The sequence below is a fragment of the Danio rerio genome, chromosome 1, assembly GCF_052040795.2.
Source record: "Danio rerio strain M-AB ecotype USA chromosome 1, GRCz13ab, whole genome shotgun sequence".
Taxonomy (NCBI): Eukaryota; Metazoa; Chordata; class Actinopteri; order Cypriniformes; family Danionidae; genus Danio; species Danio rerio.
In genome coordinates, this window is record NC_141021.1 from 54,179,143 (window position 1) to 54,192,773 (window position 13,631).

At 35.3% G+C, this 13,631-nt stretch overlaps 1 protein-coding gene and 1 long non-coding RNA gene across 5 annotated transcripts in view; one reads left to right on the forward strand and one right to left on the reverse strand.

The window, feature by feature from the left end:
* Positions 1-9,546, reverse strand: part of prokr1a (prokineticin receptor 1a) — a 23,310-nt gene extending 13,764 nt beyond the window's left edge. Inside the window, exons 1-2 of the mRNA XM_087236437.1 lie at positions 9,509-9,546; positions 7,135-9,355 (exon numbers count right to left, since the gene is read on the reverse strand). The gene's annotated coding sequence lies outside the window, so the exon portion shown is untranslated. The remainder of the gene's footprint in view (positions 1-7,134; positions 9,356-9,508) is intronic.
* LOC141375080 (uncharacterized) overlaps positions 9,518-13,631 on the forward strand; it is a 23,940-nt gene continuing 19,826 nt past the window's right edge. The window contains exons 1-3 of one of the 4 annotated variants that reach the window (XR_015477008.1): positions 9,518-9,752; positions 10,933-11,027; positions 11,377-11,491. This is a non-coding gene — a long non-coding RNA (uncharacterized LOC141375080). The remainder of the gene's footprint in view (positions 9,753-10,932; positions 11,028-11,376; positions 11,492-13,631) is intronic. The other 3 variants (XR_015477010.1, XR_015477009.1, XR_015477011.1) reach the window with 3 other exon arrangements.

The following is a 13,631-nucleotide window of genomic DNA, read 5'->3' on the forward strand; positions in this document are numbered from 1 at the left end:
ACTCCACACAGAAATGCCAACTGGCCCAGCTGGGACTTAAACCAGTGACCTTCTTGCTGTGAGTCAACAGAGCTAACCACTGAGCCACCGCATTGCCAAAATCTGATATTACGATATTTTATTGTTCTGTGATAATTATTGCGATATGAAACTTTTACAGTTTCAAAAGATGGCTTGAATAGCTCTATTTGACAGTTTTCTGGGGAGACTAACAGTATTTAGGTACAAAAATGAAATAGTCACAATGCAAAGAGTGCTTTTCTTACTTTGCTTTGTCTCATTTCTAGACCACCAAATATCTAAACATTCTTAGATCAAGTAAAAATATTGCTTTCTTTTCAACTTCATAAAATTTTTTTTAAAAATTAGGAGATTTTCACTTTGAAATGTGGATGTTTGGACTAGAGACAAGACAAAAATTCTAAGTAAATCATTTATTTTTGCATAAATCGTAAACATTCCATATAAATAAAGTAATTATGCAATTCTGTAGCTCCAGGTCAACTATAACTCAGACTGGTGCCAATGGCGTAGTGGTTAGTGCATCGACACATGTTCACTTCAGTTTCATGGTGACTAGACTTCGATTCCCACCTCGAGGTTGTATGCTGAGCCTTCCCCTTTCTCTGCTTTCCTGTCTATACTCTCTACTGTCCTATCAATTAAAGGTGAAAACCCCCCAAAAATAGTTATAAAAATACTATAATTCAGTCTGAAATCTTGCGATGTGTGACTATTGCAGATTTGACCAAAAAACAGAAATGTGAGCACATCTGAGATTCTAAAAGACAGGTGCTCGATCAAAAACAAACACAGTGGAAAAAGTCACAAGAAAATCGGCACTTTAGCTCTTTTTTTTATTGTAACAACGTTTTAACCAGTCAAAGAACCATTTTTAAATGGGAAGAACACTTCAAACTCTGCATTAACTGGACGTTGCACTGCAAAAATATGCTTTCTTTTCTTTTCTTTCTTCTTTTTTTGTCTTGTTTCTAGTCCTTATATCTAAACATTCTTAAATCAAAAAGCATTTTTTAGACAAACAAAAAATACTGGCTTGTTTTCTGAAAGAAATATGTCAAAAATAAAGGGAGTTTTTCCTTAAAACAAGCTAAATAATCTGTCAAGGGAGTAAGTAAAAGAACCTTATTTCGAAGCAAAGAAGAAAAAAGATTATTTTGCTTACCGCATTATTTAGCTTGTTTTAAGTAAAAAGCTCTTAGGGCTCGTTCATTTTGACTCATTATTTCTGAAAACAAGACACGCTTCCTGACTAAAGATTTTTTAGATATTTAGACTAGAAACAAGACAAAAACTCTAGTAAGAAATACTAAGAAATACTAAGAAATTTTTTCATATAAAACTTATATTTCATTTAATCGGTTTAGGGTTATTTTGGAGCTCCTCTTATTCTTTCACTTGCAGCAAACTAATGGTTGGAGGGGGCGTTGCTAAGCATATCTTTTTTTTTTTTTTTATTATTGAAATTACAAAATTCAAATACAACAAAATGGGATTTAACTTTACAACTTGTGTGTAACATATGGAAGGCTCAACACAAAACAATATACAAAGCTACAAATGTAATATACAAAAGCATTCAAGCTAAAATAAATCCAAGAGTGAAAGGAAAACACAAAAAAATAAAAAATAAATAAAAAATAAGTACAACATAGATATTATCTATGGCAAGTTATATACTACAAATAAATTGAACATTTGTAAGGCAATATTTGTTTTCATTTTAGCCAGGGCATCTGAAAATACTTTAAGTTCTTTTATAAATATAATAAGTAATGGAGGTGTTTTGAAATATCTACATTTATGAATAAAATATTTGGCTGACACAATTATAATATTTATCAAATCGTGCAAAGCAGAGCAATCTTTAGTAATTCCATATAGTACATCTTGTAATGTAAAAGTCAAACCTTCAGCATCCACATTTTTTATTTGCAACCAGTCTTGTACTTTTTTCCAAAATGATTGAATGGCGCTGCAAGAGAAAAATATGTGTTCTGTGTCTTCACCAAAGTGTTTACATAAATGGCATGGTGAGTTTTCTAAGATAAATTTTAGGTGTAAGAATCTATTAGAAGGGTATATATCATTTAATATTTTAAATTGTACTTCTTTTGCCTTGGGGAGAATTGGAAATTTAAGATATGTTGTTCTAAAATATTTAACAGTATTTTTATCCACTGAATGAAATAACCTATTTCTTAATACTTGATAAGGGAAACAAGATTGGATAATAATTTGTCTTAAATGTTTATTAGTGCAAAGTTTATTATCAAATTTAATCTCACCAGTATATAATAAGGGAAGAACTGGAGTAATTTTCGAATAGGATAGGTAACTTTCATTAACATTTTTATACCTGAGGGTATAGCACTAATAACAGTGAAAAATTGCTTTGGATGACAAGCAAATCCATGTCTTAGAGTGAAAGTATTGTAATCTAGAATATTGCCCCTTCCATCCATTAAGTCTGTTACTGACCAAATATTTTTATTGCTAAGCATATCTCAACCAATCCGTCAAACTGACTGATGTCATCAGAGATGGACTGCCATTCCAGAGTGGAAATAAATAGTCAGGTTTTGATTAACGATTATCAAAACAAACCTTTTTTTATTGGATTTATTTGCACTGAATATTTTTTTTTTATACTTTATTTTTATTACTTTTAAGGAAAGAATAAAAATAAATAAATAAATAAGTCTATAAAAATAAAACAAGGGGGGAAAAAATACAAGAAGTAGGTAAGTAAATAATACAATAAAACACCAGAACTTAAATGAACGGTTGACAGGTCACATATTTCCTTACAGGTCACATGAACAGATACATATATAAATCAGATTACACTGTGTAAAGGCATAAGTACAATCCATTTCTCCCAATATTGCAGGTATTTGTCCATTTGTAGTTTTAAAGAAAAAGTCATCCTCTCCATATTTTGAACATTAGATATGATATCCAACATTTCAGATTTTGTAGGGGGTTCCAGTTGTAGCCACTTTCGAGTCACAGTTTTCTTACTGGTTGCTAGGAGTATTTTTAATAAGTACTTGTCTTTTACCGTTAGGTTGGCTGCAATATTTCCCAGATAAATTGTTGTAAAAGAAAGATCCACATCATCACCAAAAATATTACGTATTATTTGCTTTACATCCTTCCAATATGGCTGGGCAACTCCAAAATATGTGAAAGTGGTTTGCCAAGTCTTTTCCACATTTCCTCCAGCACTGCCCCCTGTCCTTGTCCTGTGTTTGCATGTATGTTAATTTGGGGGTTATAAAGTATCTGGTAAGATTCTTCCAGCAAAAATCTCTCCACATACCAGAATTGGAAGAGGTGGCCTGTACTGAGCAGATATTCAACCAATCTTCCTCTGAGATAACTAGGTTGGATTCTCTCTCCCATTTTAGTCTGATATAATTTGTTAATTCTTCCTTGGTCGATCGGATGGCAGAATACAATTTTGAAACAAGTCTTCTATTATCTTTGTTCTTGTAGATGTCTATAACTAAGTCAATTAAATTGGGGGGATGGTTCTCTGAGCATCTAATCTCACTATTAAAATAGGTTCTGGTTTGCAAATACCTAAAGAAATCACATTTGTCCAGACCATACTTATCGCACTGAATATTTTTTAACATTAAAGGGATAGTTCACCTAAAAATGTAACTTTACTTGTTCGAGACCTACAGTATTTAAGATTCTTTCTTCTGTTGAACACATAGGAAGATATTTTGATAAATGCTGCTACCCATTGACTACCATAATATTTTTTTCCAACTATTCAAGCCACCAACCTGATTTCACAGAGTAGGACCTGTTTCTGGATTAACATTAATGTTGATCATGGAACAACATTCCAATCAGCCAATCAGAATAAAGGATATGTTTACAGATTATGTTAAGTGCTTACGGTTAGGTTTATGCGCTTCTACATGATTGTTCCCCTCAGATTTTGGGAATAATTTACAGTTATGGTTGGGTTTATAGGGAATAAGTATGGATTACATTTTCCAACAAAAATGATGTTCCAGGATCAACATAGATGTTAATCCAGGATCGTATCGTACTCTGCAAAATTATGACGTGTGGTGGCAGCAACCAGCATTCTTCAAAATATCTTCTTTCGTGTTCAACACAGGAACCAAACTCATAAAAGTTTAAAACCTCACAAGGAAGACTAAATGATGATGTAAATTTCATTTTTGGATAAATATATATTACTTACGATGTTTTTAAGACTAACAATGATCAAAATAAACATTGTGCATTTTTATTTATACTTTAGAATTGAAAGGACTTGTTTCGCATAATCGAAAGCTTCCATGAATGTGGAATTAATGCCAACAAATCATTAACATTAATTTTCAGATTTGTACAGTCAGCAATCGCTCTGACATTCTGCCTAACATGTCATTTTAGTATTTTATGGAACAGATTGAAATGATATGTGGTCATTAAATGTCAACAAAACCTTCCCTTAGGGGTAAACTGTGATTTTATTGGAAGAAAACATATTCATAACCCAGTGAAACGTGTGGATGGGAGACAACAGCATGCCTAGTTATCTGGCACATTCAGGTTTCTAAGTTTGGAGAGCTCACAGATGGCCATTAGAGAAGGATTTATGATAATGCGCAGAATCTGGTGCATGTTTACTTAAAACTTTGCTGAACTTAGTTTTGTTAAAAATGGAATGTTATTCATTTACATATTTGAGTGTGTGTGCGTGTGTGTGTGTGTGTGTGTGTGTGTGTGCGTGTGTGTGTCTTTATGTGTGCGTCCATCTGTGTGTGTGTGTGTTTATTTTTTCCAGTTGCTTCTTTTGTCATCTGGTATTACAGCGTATGAGAATGCTGTAATAAATATGGCGGATCAGTCTTTGAGTGATACAAATCATTTTACTAATTGCTCATGTGTACTAGTAATCTTATCCAGTCAAGCTCGAAATTATTCATCATACCCCTGGGTTATGAAATCATCTTGAAATCATGCTTGACTGTATATACAGTTGAAGTCAGAATTTTATAGCCCCTTTGAATTTTTTATTCTTTTTTTATATATTTCCCAAATGATGTTTAACAGATCAAGGAATTTTTCACAGTATGTCTGATAATATTTTTTCTTCTGGAAAAAATCTTATTTGTTTAATTTCGGCAAGAATAAAAGCAGTTTTTAATTTTTTAAAAGCCATTTTAAAGACAAAATTATTGGCCCCTTTAAGCTATATATTTTCCCGATAGTCTACAGAACAAACCATCATTATCCAATAACTTGCCTAATCACCCTAACCTGCCTAGTTAACCTGATTAACCTAGTTGAGCCTTTAAATGTCACTTTAAGCTGTATAGAAGTGTCTTGAAAAATATCTAGTCAAATATTATTTACTCTCATCATAGCAAAAATAAAATAAATCAATTATAAGAAATGAGTTATTGAAACTAATATGTGTAAAAATGTGTTTAAAAAAATCTGCTCTCTGTTAAACAGAAATTGGGTAAAAAATTAAACAGGGGGGCTAATAATTCTGATTTCAACTGTATATATGATTTTAAAATAAACATTAAATGTATGACTAGCCTAAAAATGCTGCACAGACCTATTTATGTACAAATTTGTTGAAAATATATTCTGTAAAATGCAGTTATCCAAAACAATAAATGACCATTTATTCAGCATCTTGTTCAAAAGTTTCTTTCTTCTGTCAAACACAAAATAAGATATTTTGAAGAATGTAAGGTTTGAATTCAATAATATTTTCCTACACTGTAAAAAAATACTTGCCTTAAATATTTAACCAGAATCAAATAGGCATGTGACGATAACTGTTTTAAAGGTATACTGCGGTTTGGAAAAGTCAAGGTTTTAAAACCCCCAACATTTTCTGCTATACCAGGGGTGGCCAACCCTGTTCCTGGAGAGCCACCTTCCTGCAGATTTCAGTTGCAACCCCTATCAAGCACACCTGCCTGTAATTATCACGTGGTGTTCAGGTCCTAATTAATTGGTTCAGGTGTGTTTGATATGGGTAGCAACTGAAATCTGCAGGAAGGTGGCTCTCCAGGAACAGGGTTGGCCACCCCTGTGTTATACCATTCCTAAGGTATGTGTACAATTTTCTTTTTTTTTTGTTTGTTTTAGTTTTAGTTTTTTAGTTTTAGTTTTTTATTTTGCCGTTTAAAATTGTAAAGTTGCCGCTTTAATTGTAAAAATGCTGTTTTACATTGTATAGTTGCCGTTTTAATTGTAATGATGCCATTTTAAATGGTAAAGATGCTGTTTTAAATGGTAAATATGCTGTTTTAAATGCTATTTTAAATTATAAAGATGCCAGGAACATTTATAATTGTAAAGAGACATTTTAAAAGAATATATTTTACAACAGTAATCACAAAACCGTGAATCTGTGATATTTTTTATCCAAGGTTATCATACCATCACAATCTTATACCGGCCCATGCCTAGAATCAAATTAACCTTTTGAGTGCATTGAACTTATATTATGTTAATCTAACTTAAAACACTTTGCGTACCTTATAAAATTAAGTTAGAACATTATTAACGTAAATAAATAAGTTACAATGACCTAAAAACATATGCTATCAGGACAAATTGATCATATAATTCTAAGAAATAAACTCGTAAAGATGTACATTTATTAGTAAATGTTCCTTATTGTGGTGTACCAAAATGCATTTACAGTTACGGTGTGGAACAACCTAAATGTTATTCCTAATGTAGAAATGGCACTTTAATTCTATTATTAACGTTGAATGTCTCCATCATGAGCAAAACACGACCAGCAGATGCATATTAATAATTAACTATAGAATAATTGCAGCTTTAATGCCGTTTTCTGCATGGAACTATAATTATGAGCAGTTAAATTGTTCATTTACATGTAAATAAACTCAATAACAGTCTCAAAATTGAACTGTTACAAACTTTTAATATACATTTGTTTGTAGTTCAGGGGGTGTCCAACAAATAAGCATATACTGTAAGGTCAAGTCAGTCGTTTTTACAGTAAAAAAGAGCAAACATTCAGGCGGAAACTAAACCAATTAACTTCACATTGACAGAAATAATACTAAATCATGTATATCCTACCTTCACAGCATTATTCTCCTAGTTGTGCTCCTTTATGTCTCCGACTGAAGACATCTTCATCTTCGTCTTCAGATCAGGTCTAGTTTTTCTGCTGCTGCTGTGCTGTCCGCTCATGAATGAATCCTCAGCGCCTCCTCCCTCCCTCTAGCGGCAGAACTGTGTGACTGCGAGTCACTTTTTGAAGGTCCAGTGTCCAAAGTCCAAAACCCGTTTTTAGATGTTAGTATCAGTATGTTAGGTGTAATGATATCTAAAGGCTACTAAAACAGTGACAAAATTTGTGTTTAGGAGTATAAAACCGCTTGCAGTTTTTCACCCCTGCTAAAAAAAAAGCTTAAACCAGCCTAGGCCGGTTGGCTGGTTTTAGCTGGTCGACCAGGCTGGTTTTAGAGGGGTGTTGGCCATTTCCAGGCTGGTTTCCAGCCATTTCCAGCTTAGTCTTAGCTGGTCAGGCTGGGAGATGACCAACTAAAACCAGCTTGACCAGCTTAGCCAGGCTGGGAGCCCAGCCTAAACCAGCTATGTCCAGCTTAAACCAGGCTGGTTTTAGCTGGATTTAGCTTGTCATTTTCCAGTCTGACCAGCTAAGACCAGGCTGGAAATGGCTGGAAACTGGCCTGGAAATGGCCAAAACCCCTCTAAAACCAGCTGGTCAACCAGCTAAAACCAGCCAACCAGCCTAGGCTGGTTTAAGTTGGATTTTTCAGCAGGGACGCCACGTTTATTTTTCTCTTCACCTCATACAGTTTCTCATCAAATCTTGACCAATCAAATGCTCCCTAGTATCCAAGATGCCCCGCCCCCTTCTTCTCGTTTGCTTTTCATTTGATGCGCTTGATCTCAACCACTCTCTTTGGCAGAACTGTGATTAAAATTGAACGCTAAGGTTGCCTTTTAAAGGGGAGGAGCTACCCGATGTCCCGCTCTCTCCTCATGTTGAGATTGCGTTAAATAAATGCACATTTCAAAACACTTCATGGGACCTTTAAATAAGACTATATCGTAATATTTACCACAGAGGACAGAGATAAAAAACTAAGAGGATTATAAACTACAGTATTTACATTAAAGTCCATGTAGAACAGCAATTGCTGAAACTTATTTTTCAGTATGTTGACGTACTTATCTGCTAGTTAAGTGATGACGTGTTGGTGACGTATGTATACTGTTTGCAGGTCCAAGCCCCCACTCATTTGACTTGAGAAAATATTTGTTTATGATCACTTTTTATTCCTATCAAACATTAATGTTAATTTTATATAAACTCATGGTGTACACAACAATCTCTGGGCTTGCTGCATCACAAATACCAAAATTTTAACAATTTATAAAAAATGAATCACTTTCTGGGTGAAGCAGTGGCGCAGTAGGTAGAATGTCACAGCAAGAAGGTCGCTGGGTCGCTGGTTCGAGCCTCAGCTCAGTTGGCGTTTCTGTGTGGAGTTTGCATGTTCTCCCTGCGTCCGCGTGGGTTTCCTCTGGGTGCTCTGGTTTCCCCCACAGTCCAAAGACATGCGGTACAGGTGAATTGGGTAGGCTAAATTGTCCGTAGTGAGTGTGTGGATGTGTCCCAGACATGGGTTGTGGCTGTGTAAAAACTTGCTGGATAAGTTGGTGGTTCATTCCGCTGTGGCGACCCCGGATTAATAAAGGGACTAAGCCGACAAGAAAATGAATGAATCAATGAATCACTTTCTGGCTATCGGATATTTGGCATGGACATATAATGCGATTGTGATTTTCGAAAGTATTACATTGCTTGTTTATTGTTATCATTTACATACAGTTTGATAGATCGCTTGGACCCGGAAGCCGCTTCGCATGAGGTCACACTTAACAAGCGGATTCCAACTGAAACGGAATAGGGGCGGAGTTTTTCTTTAGAAAATTAACGATAAGAGGGGCGTGGCTAGTAATATTGTTGCTGAAGCTGCCATACGGACATCTAAACGCAGAAGTAAATGTCAGACATTTTGTTTTCAGTGGATTACCTTGCACTGATTGTTTACCAGAAGAATATTACCATGTGCTATCAACATTTAATCAAAATAAAAGTTTTGACACATTTTAATTGTGACTGAACTATTAATTTGTAAAATGTCAATAAACGCCTTTTTAAACTTAACAACAACAGTTAAGTTTGGGCAAAATCCCTTTAATGCAAGTCATTTCACTCAGCAGCCATCTTTGAAACACCTCTCGAGCAGCATGCTTGGGTATTCTGTTTAAATAGGGAAACACAAAATTCTCCAAAACTGTTTGCCAAGCTTATGATTGAGTATCAAATTATGAATCACCAATAAAATTAACCAACAACTGTGTCTTTAGTTTCATTTCTAAACGTCCAAATCACACAAAATCTGCAGAAACTCACTTCTGGTCCGAGCCCCTCCACCGGAGTATCGTCAGTCTAGTCTATATCGATCGATGATTGGCGCCTGCACTTAAGGGCGGGTTTTATTTGCCATATAGCGATCGATGATTGGCTCCCGTACTAGTAGGCGGGGCTTTATGTATCATATTGACCGTTACATTTCAAAAAGATACGAGTGACACGTTTGGTCTACCAGATGCGAAGATTTGTTGTTGTTTTTTTCCTCCTCGATTATTCGTAATTTGTAAGTAAAGCTAGCATATCAACATTCAATATGCTGTTACCTAAAAACTGTAAGTTTTATAAGCCACTCATGTGCGTTTTTTATATCACAGGTAAGTGTTCTGAAGCCTGTACCGAAGAAAGCTCTTTAAAATCACTAATTCATGGCCTCGAGTGGCTGTTTGCATTATTAAACCTTTTAAATATGAAAGTGTGTGAAAAAAATGTATAGGCTTTTCACTTCATACTCAAAACAGCAGCATTTAGCGTGTGCCATTTTAGGGGTTCGTTTTATCCTTTTAAATCCTGCAGTGTGGTCTAAAATGTTTAAATATGCTGATATTTTAAATGATTTATCATTTTCTCACGACCTGATATAAGTAATAGAATGATATGATTAAACTCTAAGTGCAAACACCTTTTATGTGTGCTTCTAGCTCAATTTAAACATTATTGTTGTAGTTAAAGCATTTTTTTCCTTAATAGATTTTCTCATTTAGTTAAATAAAAGTGTCACTATGAACAATGCTCATTACATTCAGTTTGGTATAGTTCCTATTTTAAATCTATCATTTGACATCATTATTTTTCCACTACAATCAAGGATGACTGAGAAAAGCTTGTAAGAAACAATATAGTTCAACTTCAAACATAATTGACCTTGATACTGGGAAAAAAGATGTCATGAGGTAAATTAATTGGACAAATAAATCAATATATAGACAAGAAATTGTATTTCACCAGCTACTATCTTACCATGTATATAATACAGCAATTTTAATTGTTATTGTGGGTCCATTTGAACAGGGAACATTTTGGCAACATGGCTGTCATATAAACATATCCTCTTATTACTACAGTGGAACCAAAATCTAAATACAGAATAGCAAAACTTGAGTAATTATGCAGACAATGACCACGAAAACATGTATTTTAAACATCCAAATGAAAATTATCATTTTCACACAACCTCATATAAATTACAGAATGATATGCTTATAACTCAATGTGCAAATAACTTTTATGTGTGATTTTATGTAAAGTTAAATGTAGGTTTTTGTTTTAAAGCATTTTCATTTATACTGTAGATTTTCTCATTAAGTTCAAAGAAAAGTGTCATTATGAACACGATGCTCATGTCATTTGATTTGGTATCGTTTATATTGTATATCTGACATAATTTGAAATCATTATTTATCCAGTACAATCAAGGATGACTGAGAAAACCTTGAGAGAAACAATATAGTTCAACTTCAAACATAATTGACCTTGATACTGGGAAAAAATATGTCATGAGGTAAATTAATTGGACAAATAATTCAATCTATAGACAAGAAATTGCATTTCACCAGCTACTATCTTACCATGTATAATACAGCAATTTTAGTTGTTATTGTGGGCCCATTTGAACGGAACATTTTGACAACATGGCTGTCATATAAACATATCCTCTTATTACTGCAGTAGGAACAAAAATCTGAATACAGAATAGCAAAACTTGAGTAATTATGCAGAAAATTACCTCGAAAACACGTAATTTAAACATCCAAATGAAAATGTAATGCCAGTAAACAAGCTTCCAAAGTGTATGAAGTAAATTGCCATGACTTAATTTTCTTCTTTCTTAATTTCTTCCTTTATTATAGAATTGAGACGTGACCCAGACACATATTATGGGACTGAAAATGAGCTTCTTCTTCTTGCTGACGACTGAGAGGAAGGACAGGCCATCGCGACAGCCTGCGGAAGAAAGTGAAACAGGTGTTGTATTAAAGATTTATTCACATGTTGACCACAGAATCTATCAAAGAGCATCATGCTGTCCTCCACACACACACAGACACACACGCCATCGCTCACTCCCTGACAGGATCATTCCTGAATAGCCAGTAAATTTACAGCTTCAGCACAGATAGTCGGGGACTTTAGATTGCTGCATGGACAAAAATATCCCTCTCCTTCTCTAAATCACTCACACACGCACACCATCCTGGGCAAACAACAAGCCATTAAAGCAACACTCTGCTTCTTTTTTTTTCAAGAAATAGGCATAGATGACACCTACATAGTTAAACAGTTGAGTTTAAACATTTTTATTATACATTAAGCAGATCTCCTGGTCTTGCGGTAGCACTTTTAGCTTAGCTTAGCATACATCATTGAATTGGATTAGACCATTAGCATCTCACTCCAGAAACTGAAAAAAAAAAAGTTAATAATTTTCCTCAGTGGTTATCCCTGTTGCCTTACAACAAGAAGATTACTGGTTCGAGTGCAGGCTGAGCCAGTTGGCATTCCTGTGTGGAGTTTCCCTGTTCTTCTTATTTTTGCGTGGGTTTACTTCAGGTGCTCCGGTTTCCCCCACAGTCCAAACACATATAGGAGAATTGAATAAGCTAAATTGGCTGTAGTGTATGAGTGTGTGTCAGAATTAGAGTGTATGGATGTTGTGGCAAGAAAGGCATCCGTTGTGTAAAACATATCCTGGAATAGTTGGCGGTTCATTCCACTGTGGCGATCCCTGTCCTTTGAGACTAAACCGAAGGAAAATGAATAAATGAAAGTTTGACTCTTTTGTGGTGTACTAAGACTGATGAAAAATGAAAAGTTGCTACAGTATATTCTAGGCCAATATGGATAGGAACTATAATTTTGGCGTAATGATCAAGGAACTTTGCTGCTATTCCATGGCTGAAGCAGGAGCAATGATATTATGCAGATCTGTTACTAAGTTACCTAACTGGGGACTACTGACAAGTGCTTCTTTTTATAATTTGTCAAGTTTTAAATAGAAAAAATATCAAAACATTTAATTTTGATAAATTTTCAAGCAAGATGCTAATGGTCTAATTCGATTCAATGATTTATGCTAAGCTAAGCTTAAAGCAATCGCCAAATAACAATCAGAGACAACATGAGGACAAAATTAGAACATTCTCATCATAAGTAACAGCAGATTTAAATTGGAAAATTATCAAAACATTTTTTTTTATTTTCAGGCAAGATGCTAACAGTGTAATCTCATTCAATTATGTATGCTAACCTAAGCTAAAAGTGCTCCCGCCAACTCTAGTGGAGTTGTAAAAATGAGCCTATTTCCTACAATTAAAAAGTGAAGTGTTCCTTTAAAGCAGCACCAAACAAACAATCTGAGACAACAAGAGGACAAAATTAGAACATTCTCATCATAAGTAACAGCAGCTTTAAAAAGAAAAATTATCAAAACTATATTCATTCATTTATTTTCAATCATTTATCCGGGGCCGGGTTGCGGGGGCAGCAGTCTTATAAAAGAACCCCAGACTTCCCTCCCCCCAGGTACTTCCTCCAGCTTCTCCGGGGGGATCCCGAGGTGTTCCTAGGCCAGCCGAGAGACAGTCTCCATATTTCTCCAGCGTGTCCTGGGTCTTTCCTGAGGCTTCCTGGTGTTGGGACATGCCTGGAACCCTTCCCTAGGTAGGCATCCAGGAGGCACCTGAAACAAATGCTAGAGCCACCTCAGCTAACTTCTCTCGATGTGGCGGAGCAGCGGCTCTACTTCGAGCTTCTCCTGGGTGACAGAGCTCCTCACCCTATAAGGGTACACCCTGCCACTCAGCGAAGTAAACTCACTTCGGCCACTTGTATCCGAGATCTTGTTCTTTCAGGCAAGACCCAAAGCTCATGACCATAGGTGAGAGTAGGAACGTAGATTGACTGTAAATCGAGAGCTTTGCCTTTCGGCTCAGCTCCTTCTTTACCACTGGACCGGTACATCGACCTCATTACTGCTGCCATTGCACCAATCCACCTGTCAATCTTACGTCCCCTCGCTCGTGAACAAAACCCAAGATACTTGAACTCCTCCATCAGGGGTAAAGACTTTTACCTGGAGATGGCAAACCACCTTTTCCCGGTGGAG